Source organism: Phocoena sinus, chromosome 15 (assembly GCF_008692025.1).
Source record: "Phocoena sinus isolate mPhoSin1 chromosome 15, mPhoSin1.pri, whole genome shotgun sequence".
Lineage (NCBI taxonomy): Eukaryota > Metazoa > Chordata > Mammalia > Artiodactyla > Phocoenidae > Phocoena > Phocoena sinus.
The window spans coordinates 22,277,742-22,301,578 of NC_045777.1; the positions used below are offsets into that span (position 1 = coordinate 22,277,742).

The 23,837-nt window shown below is 57.1% G+C and overlaps 1 protein-coding gene across 3 annotated transcripts in view; it reads right to left on the minus strand.

Annotated features, from left to right (window-relative positions):
* Positions 1-18,329, minus strand: part of SRC (SRC proto-oncogene, non-receptor tyrosine kinase) — a 56,614-nt gene extending 38,285 nt beyond the window's left edge. For 2 of the 3 annotated variants that reach the window (XM_032605461.1, XM_032605459.1), the window contains exon 1: positions 18,025-18,329. The gene's annotated coding sequence lies outside the window, so the exon portion shown is untranslated. Of the gene's footprint in view, positions 1-8,364; positions 8,458-18,024 lie in introns of those variants that run through there. The other variant, XM_032605460.1, reaches the window with a different exon arrangement.
* Between the last annotated feature and the right edge of the window lie 5,508 nt (positions 18,330-23,837).

A 23,837-nucleotide genomic window follows, 5' to 3' on the forward strand; every position in this document is an offset into this window, starting at 1 on the left:
TCTCCCCCACACCCACTATCTCCCTTCTCCAAGGCCCCCACCCAAGAGGAAGGGCACTGGGAAGCTGGCTGCTGGGTCCTCCTGCCATGGAGCATCTTTGGGGCTGGTGAGGTTGGCAGGGTTGGGAGGTTTCACTGACACCCCACCCCCCGACACCCTCTACCCCAGAATCCAGGCCAGGCAGCCTGGCAGGTGGATGGGGAGGGCAGCTCACAGGCCAGGAGGCCACAGCCCTGATCTCAGAGAGCTTTGTGAGATCTCCCCCTTCACAGATGTGGAAGTGGAGGCTCAGAGAGGAGAGCAGTCAGCCTCAGGTCACACAGCAAGGCGGAGGCCAGCTCTTGAATGAGGGTGTGAGACTGGGACCCGGACTGAAGATAAGATTCTTGGGGCACCAGGCCCAGGAGCGCTGGGCTGAGGAGGAGCTAGAAGAGGAGATGCTGGCCCCAAAGGACCACAGACTAGGCAAGTCTCAGGGACCCAGCCAGACACCACCTGGCCCGGCCAGATGAGGGCTGGCCACCATGTGGCTAAGTGGAAGGCCTCCATCAGAATCTCCATGTGACCTCGGCAAGTCACGCCCCCTCTTGGGCCTCAGCATCTGCACCTGGACAAAGGCCCTGGCATGCCAAGGATTCCTTAACAGACCCCCAGCAACAGTGGTTACCACAGGGAACACTAAGGTGACACGTTTTGCTCTCTCCCAGCCTCTCCAAGGTCATGTCTCCCAGGCCTCGCCCCTGTGGTTCCACCCCCGCTGGCTGATGGCCGACAGGCCTTGGGGGGACAGATGCCAGCCGGCCCCTGCCCACAGTGCCCGCTATTCCTGCCAGCAGCTCTGCCTGCTTCCCTGCTCTGGGAACACACAGTGCCCCCTCGTCCCCGCCCCCGCCCAAACCCACGCAGGAGCTCCGTCCAGGGACACGGGTGGGCAGAAGCACCTGGAGGCCAGGCCCCTTGACACTGTCGGCCCTGTGCTCAACCCCACACACTCAAAGCTCACAGGTTCCACCCTGGACATGTGACCTCAGGAAGGTCCAGGCCTTCCTTTATTCATCCATGAAATGGGGGCTCTGGCAGGTCTCTGAGGGAGAAGGCATCCAAGCCTGAGGTAGAGCACAGTGGTCAGCAAGAGAGCCGAAACCCTTAATGCTCCTATGGGCTGTTCATGGGATCAAGGCCAAGGGTGGAGGGGCGTCTGCTGTGCGCTCCCTCCTCCCCACCACTTAGCCCTCCCTGGACTCGTAATTACCCTGTAGCCTCCAGCCCTCTGCACACGCTGTTTCCTCTCCTGAGGCTTCACCACCCACCTCCCCATGCCCCCCATGAACTCCAGGGCACCCTATGGGCCTGACCACAGGTCATACTTGACCTTGCCTACCCTCCAACTGAGAGAGGTACCTCTCTTTTTCTGGGCTCACATAGCCTCCATCACATGGGGACTAAGAGTTGTACTGCTTGGGGACTTCCCCGGTGGTCCAGTGGTTAGGACTCAGCGCTTTCACTGTGATAGCCTGGGTTCGATCCCTGGTCGGGGAACTGTGACCCGAAAGCTGTGCGGTGCAGCCAAAAAAAAAAAAAAAAGTTGTACTGTCTGGGTTCAAAACCTAGCTCTGACCCTTCCTAGCTGTGTGACCTTGGAAAAGTTACTCTACCTCTCTGTGCCTACATTTCCTCACTTATAAAATAGGGACAAAAATAATAATTACCTCCAAGGATTGTTGTGAGGATTAAATGAAGTCATATTTGTAAAGGGCTTAGAACAGAGCCCAGACCTTAGCAAATGTGCCGTAAGTATTTGCCATTAACCAATAAGAGTAGCAGCTGATACCTGTTGAGCACCTACTGTATGCCAGGCCCGGTGCTCAGTATTTTACCTGGATTATCTCACAACAGCCTGGGAGGAGGGGCCGTTATGAACCTCGCTTTAAAACGGCAAAGACAGGGAGGCCCGGAGGCATCAGCTTCACCTCAAAATATATCTGGGGACGAAGGGGATTTTGCTGATATTAAGGAACTACTGTGCATTTCTTTCAGGTAGATTATGGTTTTTGTGGCTACTTTCTCAACATGAGTCTTATCTTTTAGAGATACATACTGAAAGATTTACACGTGAAGGAAGACATGCGTGCGGGATTTGCTTTAAAATGACACAGGAAGGGGGTGGCACAGAACAGGTTTGGAGGGGCCAGGCCTGGCCATGGGTGGTGCTTGGGGCTCAGTGACAGGTTCATGGGGTTTGTTATACTAATATGCTTCCATAATAAAGAGTTTAAAAAGGAAGATGAAATAAAATAATGCAAAACAATGTTGGACCCCCTGCAGCCCCACCAACTGCCTTAGCCTGGGCCAACCATTGTCACCCCTTCCCCTCGCTAGACCAATGCAGTTGTCCCTCTGGTCCGCCTGTCTCCACCCTCAGCCCCCAGTCTGCTCGCCACACAGCAGCCAGGTGCTCTCAGAAGGCCTCCTGCGGCCCCGGCCTCACTGGGAGGTAAGAGCCAACATCAGAAGGGTCCAGAGGCCCTCCCTGGACACCCCCGCATCTTACGGCCCTTCCTCCTGTCATCCTCCCTGCGCTGGACACCCCCTCATCTTACGGCCCCTTCCTCCTGTCATCCTCCCTGCGCTGGACACCCCCTCATCTTACGGCCCCTTCCTCCTGTCATCCTCCCTGCGCTGGACACCCCCGCATCTTACAGCCCTTCCTCCTGTCATCCTCCCTGCGCTGGACACCCCCGCATCTTACGGCCCCTTCCTCCTGTCATCCTCCCTGCGCTGGACACCCCCGCATCTTACGGCCCCTTCCTCCTGTCATCCTCCCTGCGCTGGACACCCCCGCATCTTACGGCCCCTTCCTCCTGTCATCCTCCCTGCGCTGGACACCCCCGCATCTTACGGCCCCTTCCTCCTGTCATCCTCCCTGCGCTGGACACCCCCGCATCTTACGGCCCCTTCCTCCTGTCATCCTCCCTGCGCTGGACACCCCCGCATCTTACGGCCCCTTCCTCCTGTCATCCTCCCTGAGCTGGACCCCCCCGCATCTTACGGCCCCTCCTCCTGTCATCCTCCCTGCGCTGGACACCCCCGCATCTTACGGCCCTTCCTCCTGTCATCCTCCCTGTGCTGGACACCCCCGCATCTTACAGCCCTTCCTCCTGTCATCCTCCCTGCGCTTGTTCTGTTCCCCTGGCCTCCTCGCTGTTCCTCCAGCCTACCACTAGCTTCCGATCTTTGCACTGGCTGTTCCCTCTACCTGGGTTCTCTTGCCCCAGGGAGCTACATGGCTCCTCCCCTCCCTCCTGGGAGGTGAGCTTCTGGGAGAGGTCTCCCCTCCCGCCCCCCTACCCCCAGGCCCGCCATCCTATCTAATTACAACCCATTCTGTACAACCCAGCCAGTCTTTGACCCATGACACCTATCACGTTGTAACAGACCACGTGCAGATTTTCCTTATTTGTTGTGTTTTTGTCTCCCCCACCAGAATGTCAGCTCTGTGAGAGCACAGATTTTCGTCTGGTTGGTTCCTTGCTGTATCTCCAGCCTCTAGAACATTGTCTGGCACATAGTGGCGCTCAGTAAATATTTGTGGGAGGGAGGGGTAGATGGAGGGAGGGATGGAAGGAGGGATAGAGGGATGGAAGGAGAGAGGGAGGGAGAAAAGGATGGTGGGATGGATAGAGGGAGGGAGGGAGGAGTAGAGGGAGGGATGAAAGGAGGGGGGGAGGGATGAATGGGTCCTACCCAGGGCCCCAGGAGATAAAGAGATACAGGCCTCAGCCCCAGGTCTGCCGAGCCCCACAGCCTATGCTCCGACCACTGCACTCTCCTGCCACTGCCTGGCATGTCCCTGTGGCAGAGCCTCTGACCACCCTGGTTACATGGGACAGTGTGCAAGTCTGAGACAGCTGTAGACCCCGAGCCTCACCCGGCACGGCCGCAGGCATGGCATGGGTAGCGGGGTTGCCTGCTGTATGAGCCAGGAGTGAGTGAAGCGTGAGCCAGGGACTGTCCGTGTTCCAGGGCAACCAGAACGTGTCTGGTCCCGTGTTCCCGGTGCGAACAGACTCAGGGCTGGCGGGCCTCAAACCGGCTCTGCCAGTGCGGCCAGGGCGGGGCGGGCGCTGCAGGCTCAGGCTGGCATGGCGGGCAGATGAAGGGGTGCCGCCAGAGCCGGGACCCGCCACTCGGGGAGGGACAAAGCTAAGCAAGTGGACGGCGCCGCTCCCACTAATCCCGGCCCCGTGCAGACAGAACTGTTCTGGCCCGAGCGGCTCTTGGGTTTCTTCCTGGGCAGTAAGGGGATCCCTTTCCAGACCCCAGGCCCTGCCCTGCTCTGTAAAGGGCAGGATCCCTTCCCGCTAGGATCCGTCCACAGGCTAGAAGCCCGAGACAGAAGGGCAAGGCCGGGAAGTGGCCGGCGCCGGAGCAGGACAAGGCAGCAGGGAACCTGGTGTAAAGCCTGGCTCTGCCCCACGGTGCTGCACAGCCCTGAGCCAATCGTGGCCCTTTCAGGACCGTTTCCCCAGGTGGAAAGCAGTGCTGGGCATGGATTCCAGGGACCCTCCATCCCAAGGTGCCGATTTATCTAGAAGAGGCCACCTCGGTGACTCCAGCCCTGCCCCCAAAGCCCACCTCTGAGGATAGACATGGCCAGAGCCCGGACTCACACACGTCCTTACTCCCCACAGAAACAACAATGATAAAAAATACCTGCTGAGGGCTTCCCTGGTGGCGCAGTGGTTGAGAATCCGCCTGCCAGTGCAGGGGACACGGGTTCAAGCCCTGGTCCGGGAAGATCCCACATGCCGCGGAGCAACTAAGCCCGTGCACCACAACTTCTGAGCCTGTGCTCTAGAGCCCGTGCTCTAGAGCCCGCGAGCCACAACTACTGAGCCTGCGTGCTGCAACTGCTGAAGCCCGAGCACCTAGAGCCCATGCTCCGCAGCAAGAGAAGCCACCGCAATGAGAAGCCCGCACACTGCAACGAAGAGTAGCTCCCGCTCTCCACAACTAGAGAAAGCCCACGCGCAGCAAAGAAGACCCAACACAGCCAAAAATAAATAGAATAAAATTTAAAAATAAATTTAAAAAAATACGTGCTGATCACTGAACACTTAACTCTATGCCTGGCATCCAGCTCTACACGCACTGTTTCACCTGGTCCTCCCAACAGCACTGTGAGGTAGGGACTGTTACTGTGCCCATTTCCCAGCAGAGGAAACTGAGGCCTAGTTGAGGCAAGTTGGAGTTCAGGCCCCCCACCCCACCCCTGGGCAGCCTCTATCTCCCCAAGACAGTTCAGGGTAGGAAAGAAATCTCAGGTACCCCCTGAAATGGCAGGGCCCATATTCCCCAAATCCATTGATCTTCCTGAGTCCTTAGAGGCCAAGCCCCAACCCTGCCCCCACTGTGTAACCCAGGCCATGGGTGTACCACTCAGAGCCTCAGTTCTCTCATCTGTAAAATGGGTAGGATCCTGCCGGGTTTGCCTAAGGGATACCGCTGTTTAAAGCCACGGGAACTGGAAGACTCAGTCCAACCCTCAGGACAAGGTGGAGAAGCTGCTGGGCCTACGTGCCTCGAGATGGATTAGGGGGAGGGAGAGTGAACATGAACCAGAAGCCCAGTGGTCTGTGGCGGAGACTCAGCCCCTCATTACCAGCAGCCCAAGAGAGGAAGGATGATTCTTCCTGTGCCCCATGTAATCCAGTTCCAAGCCCTGTCAGTCTCACCTCCAAACACATCCTGAATCCACCTCCTTCCCTCCCACCACGGTCACCCCCTCGTCCAGCCCAGGCTGGCCAATTGTAGGCAGAGAGCCTTTCTGAAATGTCCATCTGAACCCATCACTCCTGCTTACACCCCTCACAGCCCACACTCCAAGACAAAAGACAAAGTCCTTGCGGGGGGCCTCCGAGGTCCTGCAGTGGACACTCCCAGCCCCACCCCCTTCACTCCTGCTCCACCCACACTGGCCACTTCCCCTTTCCCTGAGAACCCAATACACTTCTGCCTCGGAGCCTTTGCACTTGCTGTTCCCTCCACCCAGAGCATACTTCCTCCAGACAAATGCCTGACTCCCTCACTTCCTTCAGGTGCTTTACTCAAATGTCTCCTGCTCAGAGAGGCCTTTCCTGACCACCGTTTTAAATAGCAACACGCCCAGCCAATTCCGCTCTCTCTTTGAGCCTCATTTCAAAGGCTACTTCCTCACGGGAGGTCTCTCTGACATCCCCCAGCCCAAGTGAGAACCTTCAACTTCTTCCCAGCATGCACCATGGCTCTGATGACATAACATACCGTATGACTACATGTCTGATGAGGACAGGGGCCACTTCTGTCTCACTCACAGCTGAATACTCTGCAGTGGGCGTAATATTCAAAATAGTTAACAGCTGGGATGCTGCGGCGCCATCTGGTCAGAATAGACACTGGCCCAAAGTACAGGGCCTAGCATGGAGTGGGTACTTGGTAATTACTGAATGAATGAACAAATGAACAAAAGGATGAATGGAGGGATGGATGGATGGATAAGATGGACGGATAGATGGATGGATGGATAAGTGAACAGGGCACACACAGTGGGCCTGGGTCTTACCAGGGATGCCCGGGGCTCTGAAAAGGTGGCCCGGAGAAGGGAAGGGTGCATCCAAGCTCACCAGCCAGGCTCTGCAACTGCAGCCTCTCCTCCTGCACAGCCCGACTTTCATTTCCCATCCTTTCGGTCTGAGGAAGCTCCTTCCCCCAGGGGAACTGGGTGAGAAGGCGGGGCAGATGGCCCCCTGGTCCCAAAGAGGGGGGGCTCCCAGACTCCATCTGTCCCACCACAAAGGAGCTTTGTCCTCGGTGCTGAGAGCCCGGGGCAGACCGGAAGCTGCCCCTCAGTCTCCCAACAGGTCCCGGCACCCCCGGTCAGCTGGGCCAACAGCTCCAAAGCCAGATCCCAGGGACTGACACAGTATTGGGCACAGCCTTCTAAAATCTCATTAATCCTCCCTGGGAGCCCTAGGAGGGAGGTTCTAGGACGACCCGAATTTTTACAGATATAGAAACTGAGGCAAAGTTATCTGGCCAAGGTCTCCCAGCCAGTAAAGAGCAAAGCTGGGATTCAAACCCAGGCCCACCTGGCACCAGAGTCTTCAGCCACAGCTCTCAACTCACCATGTCTGGAGTATAGACCCTCTGGGTTCAGCAGGGTGGAGGGGCCTTTTGGAGGTACAAGTGGGCAACCATGCCTGACCCTTCACGCTACCAGGAGACTACCACCCTGGCGAGGTTTACCCAACAAGGGAGGGAGGTCGGGCCCTAAACCCCGGAGCCCTCGCCCCATGCCCAGCCCGTGCCCCAGGTGCCTCTGGAGTCTGCCGGCCCCAACACGTCTCCACCGCTTCCTGCCGGGCAGGCGTGCACAGGGAAAGGCTGTGCGGGCAGGCAAACCAGGGGGCAGACACCCCCCACCCCTCACCCGCCTCTCCCCTGTCGCTCCCAGACCTGCCACCTGCCTGGCCGCCACCCACCTTCTCTCCAGGCCCATCTGCTCTCAGGGCAGTCACCAGAGCCACTTCACCAAAGCCACACTGCTGACGGGACACCTACCCTCAGCTGGGCACTACCCACAGCACCAGACAAATCAGTTCTGTCCCCCCTCCTCCGCGCCTCTCCTCGCTGCCCGAGGGCAGTGTGTAGTCTCTCCAGGCAGGTACTCCCAGCCCTCCATTGATTGGCATCAGCCACCTCTCAGGGCCAAACTCTACCACTCCTCTGAGCGCCAACAAGAGCAACTATTCACACTGCATCTTCAGGCCTTTCTCAAGCTCCACCTGCTCCCAGAGAACCATTCCATTCTTCCAGGTATGTCATATGTACCGCTTCCTCCAGGAAGTCTTCCCTGACCCACTCTCTCCAAGACCCCAGACCAGCCCCTACCTTCTGTCCCAGATAGGGGTTCTTGATCCTTATCTTAAACCCCAGCCTCTGTGGGCTACCTTCACTTGGCAACAGTAACTGAGCACTTGAGCCCGGCCTGATCCTTCTCTCTGTCCTCCCTTTACACCTTCAGCAGGAGGCCTGCCCTGCTCCCAGCAGCCCCAGGCCAAAGCCTTGCCTGGTCAACTGAGACATCGTCTAAGTACCTTGTACTTGACCTACCGCTCCCCACCTCCCCAGGCTACGTGGACACACATCAGGCTCTTTCCCACCTCCAGATCTTTGCTCATGCTTTCTCTTCTTCCTGGTAGGCCCTCACCCTTCTTTTCCCCTCATGAGCTCCTGCTCACCCTTTAAGCTTCAGGCCAGGTTATCACCTCCTCTGCAAAGCCCTTCTGGCATCATAATAGCTGCCCCAGTTCATATGGTTCCTACCTCATGGTAGGGCAATGATCAGGGTCTGTGTCTGGCTCCCCCAGGTTGTAGGCTGCTCCCAGAGTGAATCTTTGGGGTCCCCAGCACCCAGCACAAGGCCCAGACCTCACCAGCAGGTAATCAGAAGTCCAGCTGCCGACTCCCTGCCTGGAGAGCCCAGGGGCAGAAGCCAGGAGCAGCTCCCAGAGGCAGTACTGAGTCCGATTTTGCCCACACTGCCCACAGATCTAAGGTAGGGGCGGAGTGGGGGAGAGGGCTTTCCACCAACGGCCAACTGGTAACCAAACCCACGTCGTTTCTGAAACTAGGGCACAGGAGAGAAACGGGAACAGCAGAATTGTCCCCAAATAGAACTGTGGCTCATCTGGTTCCAGGGCCTCCGGGAACACCTGGCAGGGGTGGGGGAGGGGAGGGCAGGTGGCTGCTCCAGAAGCTGTGAAAGGAGATCTAAAGTTTGGAGGGTGGGGAGGTCGATACCACCGCAGTCGGCACTGACACCCTGCCCACCTCCCACAGGGCTGGTCCAAATCCTGGAAGGTGGGGGGTCCTCTCCCACTTTCCCCCACCCACCCATGGGGCGCTCCCTAAACCATCCCACCTCCCAGCCTTTGCTCAGCCGGGTCCTCTGCCTGGAACGCTGCTCCCCTTGCTGCTAGTCAGAATCCTGCCAATCCTTGTAACCGTAGCCACGGACTGGGCACTTTCTATAAGCCCGACATGGGCAGGCATCTGGGGAGAATGAGCTTATCACATCTTCCCAACAGTCCTGTGAGGAAAAGACTCCTGCCCCCATCTCACAGATAAGGAAACTGAGGCTCAAAAAGAGAAGCCATTTGCCCAGGACACAGAGCAGAGGAGGCAGGTGGACCAGGTGATGTGGTGGGACCTGGGTGGCGGCAGCCAGAGGGCACCCAGAAGGCCTGGCAAGGCCTGGTTCAGCTTCCTAGGCAGGCCCAGCCTTGGGGACTTGGCATAACTCAGGGCCAGAGAACACAGGGCACAGCCCCACGGGGCACAGGGGACAGAACAAGAGCCCCTACATCCCTCTGACCCCCATCCTAGGGTGGCTGAGGACTGAGGAGCCACACTGGTACAAAGTGATGGAACTATCTCCCCCCAAATATGCACAGACCCACTGCACAGATGAGAAAACTGAGTCCTGGAAGGGGACAGTTTCCCCATCTGGAAAGTGAGATGTGCCACAGGAACCTTCTGGCTATGACATCCCCCTGTGGTCTGGTGGATGCTATTTCCTTTCTCTGGGTCTCAGTTTTCCTATCTGGAGAATGGGGCTGTGATTCCCTTCCTCCCCAGGTTGAAACAAATTATAAAACAGTTAACATTTATTGAGCATTTACTACGTGCTAGCATTGCTCAGAGCATCACGCATAGTGCCACACTCGATCCTTAGAACAAGTCTGTGATGTGGATACTGCCATCAGGCCTGTTTTTCAAATGGGGAAACTGAGGCAGAGAGAGGTGAGCTGACTCACCAAAGTCACACAGCTAATATGGAGGTAGAGGAGAAACCCGTGGGGCTAGGGGCGGGGTGGCTTCCCAGAGGAGGCTCCTGGCCTTCACACTGCCCAGAGAGGTGCGGCCGGGAGGGGCTGGAGGAGGGGTCAGGGGTCAGGCAGGAGGCAGAGTGGGGCTCAGCCCAGAGGAGGCAGGGCAGGCCTGCGGTGCTGAGGAGGCCCTGGGTCCAAATCCATGCACTGGGTGGCTTCGGCAAGCCTTTTTGCTCCTCTGAGCCTCAGTTTCCTCTTTGGTAAAATGGGGCCAGAACTGCTGCCTCGCAGGGATGCTGTGGGGACCAGACACAGCCATTCGCCTGGCACTGGGCAAGGGCTCAACTATGTGCTCAAGGAACGGATGACAATGGAAGGAATCCTCAGGGCTGGGCCACTGGGCTCACTGTTCCTTTAGGATCCGGGTGGTATCCGACTCTCCACTCCGAAGGGGTGGGAAGGGGGGCCCAAACTGCCTCTTCTCTAATTCCTAGATAGAACCCTCCCAGCTCTGCCAGCTTTCCAGGCTGTGTGACCTCAGACAAATCACTTCACCTCTCTGAACTTCCGGATCTTCCTTTTGATAATAAGTCGAGGCTTCCACAGGGCTCTGAAAGAGGAGTTCCTCACTGGAAGGACTAAGGGCTTATGCGGGGAGGGTGGTTCAGTTCCACCTGCCCGAGCAGAGAGAGTAGTGTCTGGCATGACCCTGCCTTGAGGCCTCAGTTTCTTCATCTGCCAAAGGAAGATTTTTTTTTTTTTTGCCATGCTGCGTGGCTTACGGGATCTTAGTTCCCCGACCAGGGATCGAACCCGCACCCCCTGCAATGGAAGCACAGAGTCCTAACCACTGGACCGCCAGGGAATTCCCCAAATGAAGATTTTTATGATGGTCTGTCTCCCTCCCAGCCCTGCTGGGGATGGCCAGAGGTGATTGAGGAAAGTGCTTTGTAAACTGTAAATTGTGGCACCCTTGGGAGTGATCACTATCACCGTACTCCCTTAGAGGCAAAAAGAATCCTATGACTTGCCATCTAAGGCAGAATGTGCTAGAGCCATGAGGGAGGGCAGAGAATGGGCAAGGCAGGTGCAGAAGAGGGGAGCGTGGAAAGTATGGACTTGGGTTGGGGCAGAGAGGATGGTCAACAAAAGCTTTCCGGAGGCAGAGGCATCTTAGCCATGATGGGTGTGGAGAGGGAGGGCACACCAGGCAGCAGGACCCACAAGGTAAAGCACGGATGCTGGAAAACCCGGGGCCAGCAGGAAGGCAGGTGATGGTTCAGAAAGGCTAAAGGGTCACCTGAGTGAAAGGGAGGTGTGGGAGGTGACAGAGTGAAGCAGAGGAAAGAGCTCGGCCCAGACCACCAGCACCCCCAGGGGCCCTTGCTGGGGACCTTCCCCAAACCACAAGAGCCTCCAGGCCACGTGGGCAAAGACGCAAAGCACCCAGTGCTCAAACGGCAGCCACCTTCAGAGAGATGGACCCATTCAGTGAGGGGGGCCTTGAATGCCAGGGCTCAGGGCACTGGGAAGCCTTGACAAGCCACAGAAGGGCAAGGGCTGAGGCGGGAGGTGGGCTCAGGGAGGCTGGCTGGAGATGGGGGCTTCCAGTAGGTCCAGCCACCAAACTTGTCTGTCTCTAGTTAACCTCCCCACCAGCCCCACCCCATAGGACTAGCCTGAACACAGGCGTCCAGTCTCAGCCCTAGCGTTCCTGGATCAATTGACCTGCAGAGACCCAGAATTCCCACCTCGTCAGGGAACTACCTTCATAATCACAGACACTCAGAAATCGTAAACACTTACTGTGCGGGGGCCCTGCGCCGGAGCAGACACAAATTCGCTCACCTGACCCTCATGCCACCTTGTCAAAGCTGTACTGGCATTGTTGTCCCCACATCAGAGATGGGGAGACTCAGGCTCAGAGCAACCATTTTCCCACAATCACACATAGCAAACAAGTGGCAGAGCCAGGACTCGAACCAGAACCAATTCGCTCCAAAGGTCTGGCTACTTCCACTCCCTTTAGTCCATGAGCATCCATGGAGCACCCATTATGTGCCAATCCTGGAAGCTGGGGATCCCAGCAAGATCCCAGTCCTCCAGATCTGAGTGTAGATCCACCAGCCAGAGGTGGAAGTCCAGAAAGTCAGGATCTCCTGCCCGCCCAGCAACACATCCACCCTCTACCCGGGGAAAGAGCTCAGCCAAGCTGAGCGCACACCCAGTGGGACTCAGATGCCTCACATCAACCAGAAGCCAGAAGTCTGGGCTCACATCTCACTCCCCTGGGTGATTGTGGCCCCAGCCCTTGGCCTCTCTGAGCCTCATTTCCCTCTTCTATGTAATAGAAACAAAAATTCCATCCACCCCAGGGATGGGACAAAGAATGGAATAAGTCACCTTGCTATGACCCGGCCGGAGAGGGCACAAGTGAGGACATCGACATCAGACAGAGTAAAAGTCAAGGCCACAAATTTGGATAAAGCAGCGGGAGAAAAGATAATCAGACCTTGACAGGGAGGCTGAGCTTCCCGACACCACACTTACCCCAACTTCCATCCCCCCGCCGGGAGACCACCTGTGCCGGCCTCACAGCCCAGCAGGTCTGAGGACTCCAAGGACCCATCCCCACAGTCTCTCAACAGCCACCCACAGCCCCGCTGACATTGCCAGGCTCACACGGCATCAAAGAGGACTCAGCCAGGCCAGCCCCTGGAGAACTCCGGCTAATATCCCTGTCGCAGAGCCTCAGGAGGGAAGATCCCATGCCGGACAGATGAAGAAACTGAGGACCAGAGGAGGAAAGGACCTGGGCAAGATCACCTGGCTTCTTCTCCTCTCTTGCTTCTCATTTTATACTGGAACTTCTCTGGGTAGTTTCAAGAGGAGGGGAGGTACTGGGGTTCAGGTTGGAGGGGAAGTCACTTGCTCAAAGTCCCACAGAAAGGGGTGGGGAAATCAGGGTTCTGGCTTCCACCTCTGGGATCTTCCCCAATCATCTACTCTTTGACTCAGCCCCCCATCCCCTGCATTGTATTGTGGGAAGGAACAGGCTGGCTGGGTGGGGAGAGCCCTGGATGAAAAGATAGGAGATGGGGCTTCCCTGGTGGCACAGTGGTTGAGAGTCTGCCTGCCAATGCAGGGGACACGGGTTCGTGCCCCGGTCCGGGAAGATCCCACATGCCGCGGAGCGACTAGGCCCGTGAGCCATGGTCGCTGAGCCTGCACGTCCGGAGCCTGTGCTCCGCAACGGGAGAGGCCACAACAGTGAGAGGTCTGCGTAACACACACACACACACACACAAAAAGATAGGAGATCTGCATTTTTCTCCCTGCTTGGACAATATGTTCTGGGTCTTTCTGGCCTCAATTCCCCCATCTGTGAAAAGAGGAGGTCAAAATAGATCAGGAACGACAAATTCATGGCACACATACAGTGATGTCTAATCCTCTGTCTGAGGCAGACATTACTAATCTATCACAGCACTCTTTCCCATGAAGCCAAGAATGGACCTCAGAAGGTTTTTCAACACAGCAATCTTGGTCTGGGTTAGGCCTAACCCTAACCCGAGCCCTAATCTTAACCCTAACCCTAACCCTAACCCTGGGCCATCCCTAGACTGGGTAATATCTGAGTCCCCGCAAGGGACGGGAAGGGGGAAAGAAAGACGTAACATTTACTGGGCATCCAATAGTTTCAAGCTGCTGGGAGACATTCTCTGATTTAATCCTCACAAGGGAGGTGTGCAGAAGCTGAGGTTCAGGGAGGCTGAGTGATTTGCCTTTGGACAGACAGCTGGGAACAGGGCCTTGAACACAGGGGAGGTACCTACTGGGTCACCCACCCCAGGAACAGTGATGCAGAGCCAGCTACCAGGTGAGAGCCTAAGGTACAGCTTCACGCCATCCTCCTTTTGGCCATACTAAGTGCAACATGCATGCCCATTTTACAGCTTCACAAACTGAGTCACAGAAAAGGGGGTGTCAGCTGCCAGAAAACAATGGCCTCGAGCAGGTGTCTGGCTGTTCCCCACCCCTATCTATCGAGCTAATGTGTGCTAAACGCTTTACTTCAGTCCCCTTGGGACATCCTGAGAGCCATGACTCATACTACCCCACTTCATAGATGAGGAAACTGAGATGCCCCCAAAGGAAGGGGCCCCCACCCCTCTAGGGGCTCGAGTGGAAACCAGAGTGGTTTACCATGGAGATAAGGTGGTAGGAGCAATGGAGGGGAAGTAAAGGGCTGGGGGAACCCAAAGGGAGATAGAGGCTCGGGGGCCACACAGCTCAGGCAGGAAATGAGGCTCCGCTCAAAAAGCTCAGGGCAGTGGGGTGGAGGCCTTTGAAGGGGCTGTAAGCCCTGCAGAGACACGGGAGGCCCAGCCCTGGAATAGGAGCCCAGAGCCCCACAGCCTAGGTGTGGCCCTGTCACTTGGCAACTGGGAGACCCTAACAAGTGTCTTCCCCTCTGGGTCTTAGAATTTACATGTGGAAAATGGGGCTAATCTCACCAAAGGCAAGCTTTCAAGAAGTTGGGATGGGCTACACCAGCGGACCTCTCCCAGCTTAGCCTCCTCACACACAGAGGGCAAGGCAGGACTCAAGTCGCCCGGTATACGGGTGGCCTTGGCCGCCAGCATCCTTTCCTAGACCAGTACCTTCAGAATCAGTGGGAATCATCCACTCAAATCCTTCACCGGACAGCTGGGGAGGCCAGACCTATTGGATGAACTGACCCGCCCAGTGTCACACCATACAAGGCAGGTCCCATTTCCTGAGCACCTGCTGGCTCCAGGCACTGGGCATACGGCCCTCCTCTAAACCTCACCTGATAGGAAGATATTTACTGTTCCCATTTTCAATACAAGGAAGCTAAGTCTCAGAAAGATAGAATGAATGACCCAAAGACACACAACAGGCGGGCACGGTCAGAACTTGAACGCAAGCCTGTCTGAGTCCTGAGCCCTTACCCTACCTTTGTCTCCATCTCCCCAGCCGACCCCTCCCTGCTCCCCACCTCACTCCCAGCCTCCAGCCACCCTGCGTGGCACTGCCCCAACCCCTGGCTCTCACCCTCTCCTGCCTTCCTGCTACCGAACTCCTACGCTACTTTCAAAGCCCAGCCTCAAATGCCTCCTTCTCTTGATATCTGATCTAGGTCCTCACAGAGTACCTGGAGTCCGGCCCTCACAGAGTACCTGGAATCCAGCCCACAGATCTTTTTCCACCAGGTGCCTTGGTCACCTCTGCACCCCTGGTCTCCAACATGGGGCTGTTAACCCCGGGGACACCAATCAGCCCCCTGTGGGAAGATGAAGGCCAAGCTCCTCCTCAAGGCCTACATGGCCCCACATGGCCCAGTCCTGCTGACAACACCCCCTCACTCACCTCTCACCCACTCCCCTTAATTTTCTACGCTCCAGACTCACAGGCTTTCTCCTTGTTTCTCCATAAGAGCACACGCTTCCCCACCTCAGGACATTTGGAGTTCCCTCTGCCTGGTAAGCCCTACCCGTAGCTCCATGCCTGGCCAACTCCTCCACGCTTCCTTTGAGATTCCTCTGCACCCCACGCCTCTCCCTCTGAGCTCTTATCACATCTGTGATTATGTATTAATTTATTTGGTAACCTGTTTGCTGCTTGGCTCACTCTCTAGACTTAAATTTCTGGGCAGCCAGGGACCTGTTCACAATTCCCCAGCAAGGACCCACCCAGGCTGACCACTCCTCACAACCCCAGGGGCCCTGGGGCGCGTCTGAGCTGAAGGGAAGAAATAGCGCTCTGCCCCTTCTTTGTTGAGGGAACTGCTGCCCCCTCCTGTCACCACCTCCTGGAAGCCTCCTGAGGCCTCCTACGGCTCCCACTGCTAACCCATCACCACACTGCTCAGCCCAAGTTCAAAGCTCCTAGAACATTGTAGGCGCTCAATACAGGGCCATGGATGCTTGTATCTCGGCAGGTTTGGGGAAACGGGGTCAGTTGAGGACCAGGGATGGGCGGTCTGTCAACAGGCCACTGAGCCATCTCCTCCCTGGCTCCTGGGGCTTTGGGGGAGCTAGACAAGCCCCCCTCCCCACCCCGCCAACCCCAGGTCACAATCAGGGAAGAAGCCAAAGCAGGAACTAGCTATGAGCTGGGGATACTTCATGCTCTGGGAAGAAGCGAGGGGAGGAGAGGAGAGAGCTGGGTGGCCTTCCTGGGAGAGGTGAGCCTTAAGCTAAGCCTTAAAGAGCAAGAGTAGACAAGCAGCTCTTAGAGGAAAGGGCACTCCCAGCAGGGACACCAGCAAAGGCCCAGGAGCCGCACAGGAGGGCCTAGGCAGACAGTCAGCTGAAAGGGGTGACACACTGTAAATCATCCCCCTGGGTGGAAAGGCCACATCACCACACCACCAAAAGGGCCTCGTGGCTTCCACCCACTCACTCACTCATCAGCAGAGTCTTTTCCAACACTGTCTCGTGCCTGGCCCCATAACGGGAAACCACAGTTCCCCCACCACTGGAAGGGTGCAAGGGCAGCCAGACCAGGGACTCTGAGGTCTGAGGTCTAGGCTCTCATTCCAGCTTCAAACTGTGTGGCTTGGTCAAGTCACTTCCCCTCTCTGAGCCTCAGTTTCTTCACCAGCAAAATGGAGATACACGAGAGTCCCTACCTCATAGGAGGTGCTCAGTAGATGTTAGCAGCTATCATTATCATGGGCCCATTTTATACTTAACAAAACTGAGGCCAGAGGGAGTAGTGAGTTGTCTCAGGTCACACAGCTGCGGGGTGGCAAGACTGTGCCGGGGCTGTTTCTTTCTCGAGGGTTAGGAGGTGGCTTTGGGGGCACCAATCCACCCCCCTAGGACCAGCCATCTCACCTCCCACCCATCTTTTTTAGGCAATTCATCCAGTGAAGTGCTCATTTATTGAACACCTACCACATGCTAAGCCCCTCCCTGCAGGAGTGCCTACAGTCTTCCCCTGAGGATCCCCACTGCACACATGTGGACTCAAAGGGGTAGTCCCTTGGCCCAGGTCACCCAGTGAGACGAGAAGCCTAGGTCTTGTCTCCCCAGCCAGGAGGCCAAGATGAGGGTCAGCAACAGAACCAGCCCAGTCCATTCTTGAAATCGTCTGGTCTCAGATGCACTATGGCTGGGCCCGGACTCAGCCCAGGTGACCCAGAGAGCACTGTCCCAATTGGACAGAGTCCCTGAAGCCCGGGAACCTTCACCCAGGGCCACGCATGGGCTCCGTCCACTCTCAAGTCTGCCTGAAGGCCCCAGAGGCTGAACTGCTACCCCACAGGTGACCCCCTTCTGTTCACCCCAACCTTCCACCAGCCCAGTAAGCCCAGCCAGGCCCGCAGTGGGGCCTGATGAGGACCCCTAGCTCAGAGAGGGCAGGCAGCTGTTTGAGGACACACAGGAGGGCAAGTAAGTGGTGGTCCCTGTCGGGACTCAAACCCACCACCAAGCCCAGCCCAGGCGGACAAATGGACCCAGCCTGGTGGGGAAATCCCCAAACTTTTGCCAACTTCTGAGCAGACAGGCGGCTGGGCCTGACGAGAGGCGAGGCTGGGGGCTGTGGGCAGCAGGGACCAAGCACAGTTTGGCCAGTCCCTTCCAGGCCGGCAGCACCAGGCCCTACCCGAGGCCCCACGAGGACAGGGAGATCCTGGTGCCCCGGCCCGGCACCCCCAACCCGGCGCCCCCAGGCCCACCCTGTCCGCCCCCTCTCCACCCCCCATCCAGGGCTGGGGGCGCCAGGCCGGGCAGCCGCGGCCAGAGGCGGCGCCGACTGGCTCAGATTTCAGATTTGGCCTAGACCTGGCCCGGGGGCTCAGGCCCGGCTCGCTGCTTGCTCTCAGGGGGCCCGTAGAGGGACGGTGAGCCGGAGGGGGTCCCCGCACGGACCGGACCTCTACACCCCCGCCCACCCAGCCCCCTCCCCCGGCGGCATCACAACAAAAGGCCGCGCCAGACAAGTCCCGGTGCGCCCGCCCTGCGCTCCTGGATCGCTGCTCAGCCCGGGGGGGTGGGGGTTGGAGGGGGGGGCCAGGAGCCCCCGCGGCCCGGAGATCCGACGCCAGGGTGGTCCCCGGGCGGTGGCTCCCTCACGCGGGCCGGGACTGGGGGCCGGCGGAGGGCCGGGGGGCGCTCACCTGGGCCGGCGGGCAGGCGGACGCACCGGCAGACAGACGCACCGGAGGACCGACCGCCGGACGGCCAGGGGTTCGGGCACACGGCGGCCTGGCCGCTCCGGCTCCCAGGCCGGAATGGATTCCGGGCCGGGAGAGACAGATCGAGAGAGAAAGGGAGGAGGAGGAGGAGGCGGCGGCGGCCTGGGGAGGGGAAGAGGAGGGAGGAGAGCGCGCGAGCAGGGAGGAGGGGCCCGGCAAGCCGCCGGGAGGAGGAGGAAGGAGGAAGCGCGCCGGGACAGTTCCCCGCCGGTGACCTGGGAGAGACCCGTGCGCGGCCTCCCCTCGCCAAGGGTCCCGGCGGGCCGGGGAATGGGGGGCGGAGGCACCGGGCACAGAAGCCCCGCCCCCACCCCGCCCTGAGAGCGCTCCCTACCCTTCGGGGCACCCATCAGCCCTCAAGCCAAAATGCCCTCCCTAACTCCCCCCCAGCCCACCCACCCCATTTACCCCAAATCTACCTCTCCCGAAATTATTAATAATAATCAACAGCAACACTGATGGAGCGCTCACTTCTTGCCAGGTGCCAGGCTAAGCGGTTCAGGTCAATTTTAGGATCTATTCCTACCAACCAACTGGGCTGGGCCGGCCAACGATTAGACCCATTTTACAGATGAAGAAACTGAGGCACAGAGAAGGGAGTCACCTGACAAGAACCGGACCTTAGACCCCTGGCCTTGATCTGAGTTTCCCAAAGCGGGGACTGAAGCAGGAAGGACGGTGTGTTAAAGAGCAACATTTATCTAAATAGATATGCGTTCATTTCAATGTGCATCAGAAAGAAGAAAAGTAACTAAGGCAGCCCAATCGAAGTCAGCAAGTTCCAGATACTCCTGCTTAGGAGGGGGCTGAAGCAGGTATTTAGTGGCAATTACACTTCCGAGTAAAGAGGCTGAGTACATCTGGACACAGGGGGCAGGGAGTGCAGCAGAGAAAGGAGGGGACGTTGAAGAAATGCTGGTTTAGCCACAAAACCTCCCAGCACCGCTATCTGACCCCTCCCCCCACTCCCACCATCTCCCGACCCAGGCTTCAGGGCTGCCCTATTGGGGCTGGGTGCCCCACCCTTGGCTCTTCACATGTCTTCCTGGAATTATGGCACAGGGAAAGGTGAGCCTGAATCCGGCGTTAAATGCCACCATCTGCCTCTACTTTCCTTCTCTGAAAGTTCTCTCATATCACAGATGGGAAATTAAGGCCCAGCCGGGCCAAATGGTACCAGCCTGGGCTTCTCCTGAAAGGAGCTGCGAGGGGAACCCTAGAATATGGGAGGCAAAGACCTCAGGGTACAATATAGTATCCAGGAGACCAGGAATGAGCAAGGCCTTAAGCCAGACTGATCTGAGTTCAAATCTAGACTAGTTGCCCACCCACCGTACCTTGTACAAGTCCATCAACTTCCCCAGCCCAGGTCCCCTCAACTATGATACAGGAGTGAACATGGCCACAGAGGACTCCTGGGAAAGTTAAAACTGACAAGGGTGAGGGTGACTGAGGTTGTGCTCAATACAGCGTAGCTCTTATGGTTGGTAAACTGAGGCCAGAGGGGGAGAGGGCTGCTTGAAGCCCCACAGCAGGTCAGCAGCAGAGCCAACACCAGAAGCCAGCCTGGGCTGGTGAAATGGCTACACATATTTGCAGGGCTGGCTTAAAGATTAACCGCAGCTTCCCAGGATACTGGGCGGGCCCCTAGCTGGAGGAGCAGGTTTCTCAGCCTTCATTCACTCCTCAGACAGGCCTGAAGGCCTTTACTGGAGGCCTGGGCTAGGGGTGGGCTGTTCACCCAGTGGTGTGCTGGAGCTGGCTCTTCCGACAGACTGTGTTCATCTCTTCCCACCTCCAAGTTCAATGATGTCATGTTGGTACCTTGACATCAGCCATGGTGGAAGTACTAACACCTTGGAAATCAGCAAACACTACAAATCAAGGCTTTTTCCCTTCCAGAAAGCTAGTTGTTAAATATTTCCTGGCATATCACTAGATTCATCCCCAGGAGTTCAACTGAAAGCTCTGAGCTTCTTCTAGAGGTGGGATGACAGAGGGCTTAAAAGCACAGACTTGGGACCCATAGACCTGGGTTCAAGTCCCATCTCTGCCCCTTTGTGGATATGTGACCTTGAGCAGGCCATTTCTCTGAGCCTCACTATGCCAACCTGCAAAACGGGCTAAAGATAGTGATCCTCTCAGAAGGCTCACGTGAGGATGAAGTGAAGTAATGTACACCCAGTATGTCTGAGCCTTTTTCATACCCTACCCGCTCTCTTCGAGGAGTGGGGGCAGCTGGGACACATCTTGGCTCTATGAGCACAGATGCAGCCTTCCACCTGGAGCCACCACTGGCTCGGCTCAGCGGCTGAGGTTCTTAGGAGGTCGTTCAGGAGGATGTGACCAGCACAGTGGTTTCATGATTGAGCGCTGGAAGAGTTCGTTATTTTCAACCACCCCTCTGGGCCTTCACTCAGGCTGTAAACCCCTACCAGGAATGCTTACCCCACATCTCTAGCTGCCCAGCCCTCCCTGTCCATCAGGGTCCTAAGTAAGTGCCACCTCCTCCAGGACATGCTTCCTGACAAACCTCTGATGGAGACACACCCCCAAGCCATTCAGGGTGCATCTGTCCCCACCCAGAGGGCAGGGACTATGGCCTGGCCCATGCCTGGCACAGGGCGGGGGCACTGCCCGGTTGGCCAGAGAGAGTACTCGGCCTAGGGATCCACATACAAGAGTTCCAACTCTTCCATTCATCGACTCTGTGACCCCACCCTCTCTGAGCCTCAATTTACTCATCAGTAAAGTGGGAGCAACGATCCTACCACCTTCCAGAATTATGTAGATGCAAGAGTTGACAGTCTGGCCTGGTGGATCAGTAAGTGACTCGGTGCATTATTTTGCTTAAAAGATAGTAAAACAGAAACTCATTGCTTAATACCTGTAAATCATTCATCATCATTAATGGACAGCAAACACTTATTGACCACTGACGGTATACACAGTTTGAGCCGGGCCTGGAACGCCAAGAGGGATAATTTCCCAACCCAAAACACCCAGCAGATGACAGATGTGATTGATGTCAACATGGTGGAGACGGCGAACACCAGCTGTATACAGTTCTGTATCTCTGGAAACCTCCTCTCCCCTCCTTCCCCCCACCTGGGTCAAAGCCACAACTGAGGGCAGGATGGAGCATGGGAGGTGAGGCCTGGCCCGCCACAACTGGCAGCAAACCTGTGGCGAGAGCTTTCTCATGCCACGGGATCAGGGGCACCGCCTGCGCCTCACCCAGGGCCCTGGTGGCTCTGGCTCCCACCCACCCTGAGCCCAGCTCATCCTTGGAAAGCAACTGGAAAGCTGACCCATCACAGGCACTCGGTGGGAAATTCCAGACCAGCCCTGTCATTCCCCACATGGTTTGCTGTGAGTTGTCTATTCGAAGAACTGGGCTCAGGGTTACAGGATAAGGTGAAAAAGTGGGCAAGCTCTGGCTTGAGGCTGTGGAGTGGGCTTGGCATCTCTCATGGCACTGCACTTTACAGTTTACACAGAGATGCCCAGTGCCCCAGTGCATCAGCCTGATCTGGCCCTTGCCAACTGCTCAGGCTTCGCTTGCGAGCCCTGGTCCCCTTCCCTCCTAGTCAAGCCTGCTTCCCTGCTGTCACTCCATCACAGAAGCTTATTCCGCCCTGAGGCCCTCTGCACTGGTCCCCCTGGCTGGAATGCTCTCCACCCACCAGCCCCTGGCTAAGCCTTACTCTTCCTTCCTCTGGTCAGTCAATATTTACTGAGCATCTACCATGTGCTAGGGTCTGTGCTATATGCTAGGGATACAGCAGTGAACAAACCAGATCTGGTGTCTGCCTCGGAGTTGCTCACAGCCTGGAGGGGCAGGGAAGAGTGACAGTGTGCTAGGCACAAGCATCGGGGGCTGGTGGGGCCCGGAGGAAGGGGTTCTAACTCAGCACGTGTGTTGGCGAAGGGGGGCTGCTGAAAGAAGGAGTCATCTCTGGCCAGTATAGAAGCCGGAGGAAGCAATTGCAGGTGGAAATGGAACAAAAGAGAAGGTGTTCTGGGCGGGGGGACAGCATGAGCAAAGACACAGAGGCCAAAAACACGCTGTGTTTGGGACCACGTGATGGGCGGGCTGGGGTGAGGGAAGGGAGGCTGGGGGGAGCTCTGAAGATCCTTGAATGCCAGGCTTGGCTTCTGTCCTGGAGGCAGTGGGGAGCCATGGAGGGTTGTGAACAGAGAAGGTCCTGGGGAGAGGTGCTGTCACTGAGTGGGGGGCAGATTGAGGGGCAGTGAGGAGCAGTCTGGAGGCCTCTGGGCTGATGGCAACCACAGCTGAGGACCAGCAGAGGTCGAGCCCCCGGCTTACATCGGTGTGTGTGCATGGGCACCTACCTGCGACCCAAGGAGCGAGGCCAAACTGGCCCGAAGCCTAAGACACAGGACGCTAGGGAAGCGTCCCCAGCCCCATGAGAGTCGAAAGGAGCTGGGAGCAAATGAGCATGTGCTTCCTCAGAGGCCGGCCTCCGGCAGGGGTAGTCAGCCACCAGCAGGTTCCTCCAGCGTCCTTCCACCTCCAGGGAAAGGATGGAGACAGTGGGCACCTGAGCAGGTGGAGCCCAAGTGATGACAAACAAATGACAGTGTTGACCTCTGAGTGCCGCCACACACACTCACCTTCTGGGGCTGTACGGCCAATTCACAGATGGGAAGTGTGCTGTTCAAACATATTTCTCAGCTGGGAGTCTGGAGACAAAACAGGGGGGTGTCACAGGAGGAAAAGCCCTGTCCACGTGAAAATGGGGGAGACACCTGGCTGCCCCCCCAAGAAATTCAGCCCTTCATCACATCACTCCCCTCAGGCCACAGTAGAGGCCCAGAGAGGGACAGACACTCTCCCAAGGTCACACAGAGAGTCACCGGCAAGCAGAGCCAGCCCCCCTCCAGCCCAGGCCTCCTTCCGCCATATCTCAGAATGTTTGTGAGAAAGGATAAAAGGAGCCAGGGCCCTTGATCTGCCAGGCCTGGCAGGAGGGCAGAGGGCAGGGCGGAAATCTGCAGCCAGAGTTGTGACCCTACAGATCAGAGGGGGTTAGAAACCTGCCGAGCAGAGAGGAGACGAGTCTGCAACAGGAGGTCTTCAAAGAACGCTTGTAAAAACAATCAGCGTCGCAACAGCCCACAGTCACCGTGTGCAGAGCTTCCTGGGCAGGGCCCTGTTCTGGGGTCCATGTGTAGCAAGGTGTTTGTTCTTCACAGCACTACAATGTAGGAGCTGTTGTTATCCCCACTGTACAGATGGAGAAAACTGAGGCTCAGCAAGACTATGTGCCACGGCAAGGGAGGGCAGGACCTCAGTTTCAAGCCTTCCTGAGTCTGGAGCTCAGGCTCTGCAGTCCTGTCCTGCCCAGACCTTGGACATCTTTCACATTCAACAGGGAGAGGCAAGACCCACAGAGCCTGACCCAACCTCTGATCCCTCCCACCCTGAGCCTCTGCTTCCACCTCATGGAATGTCTCCATCTCCCACATTTCCCAGGCCTGTTGGGGAGATGGAATGTAGCAATGTTTTGTGGGAGTACTTGAAAAGTAGATACTAAAGAAGAAAAAAATGCTAATACTATACTTGCTCTCACGGAGGGGTGCGTAACTCCCGGCTCCTTAGGTGTGGGCTGCCCACAGCGACTTTCTTCCTTCCCAAGAGGACAGCATGGGTGGGTGGAGGGGTAACTTTACCTTGGAGAGACCCGACAAACACTGCCTCCACCAGGTGG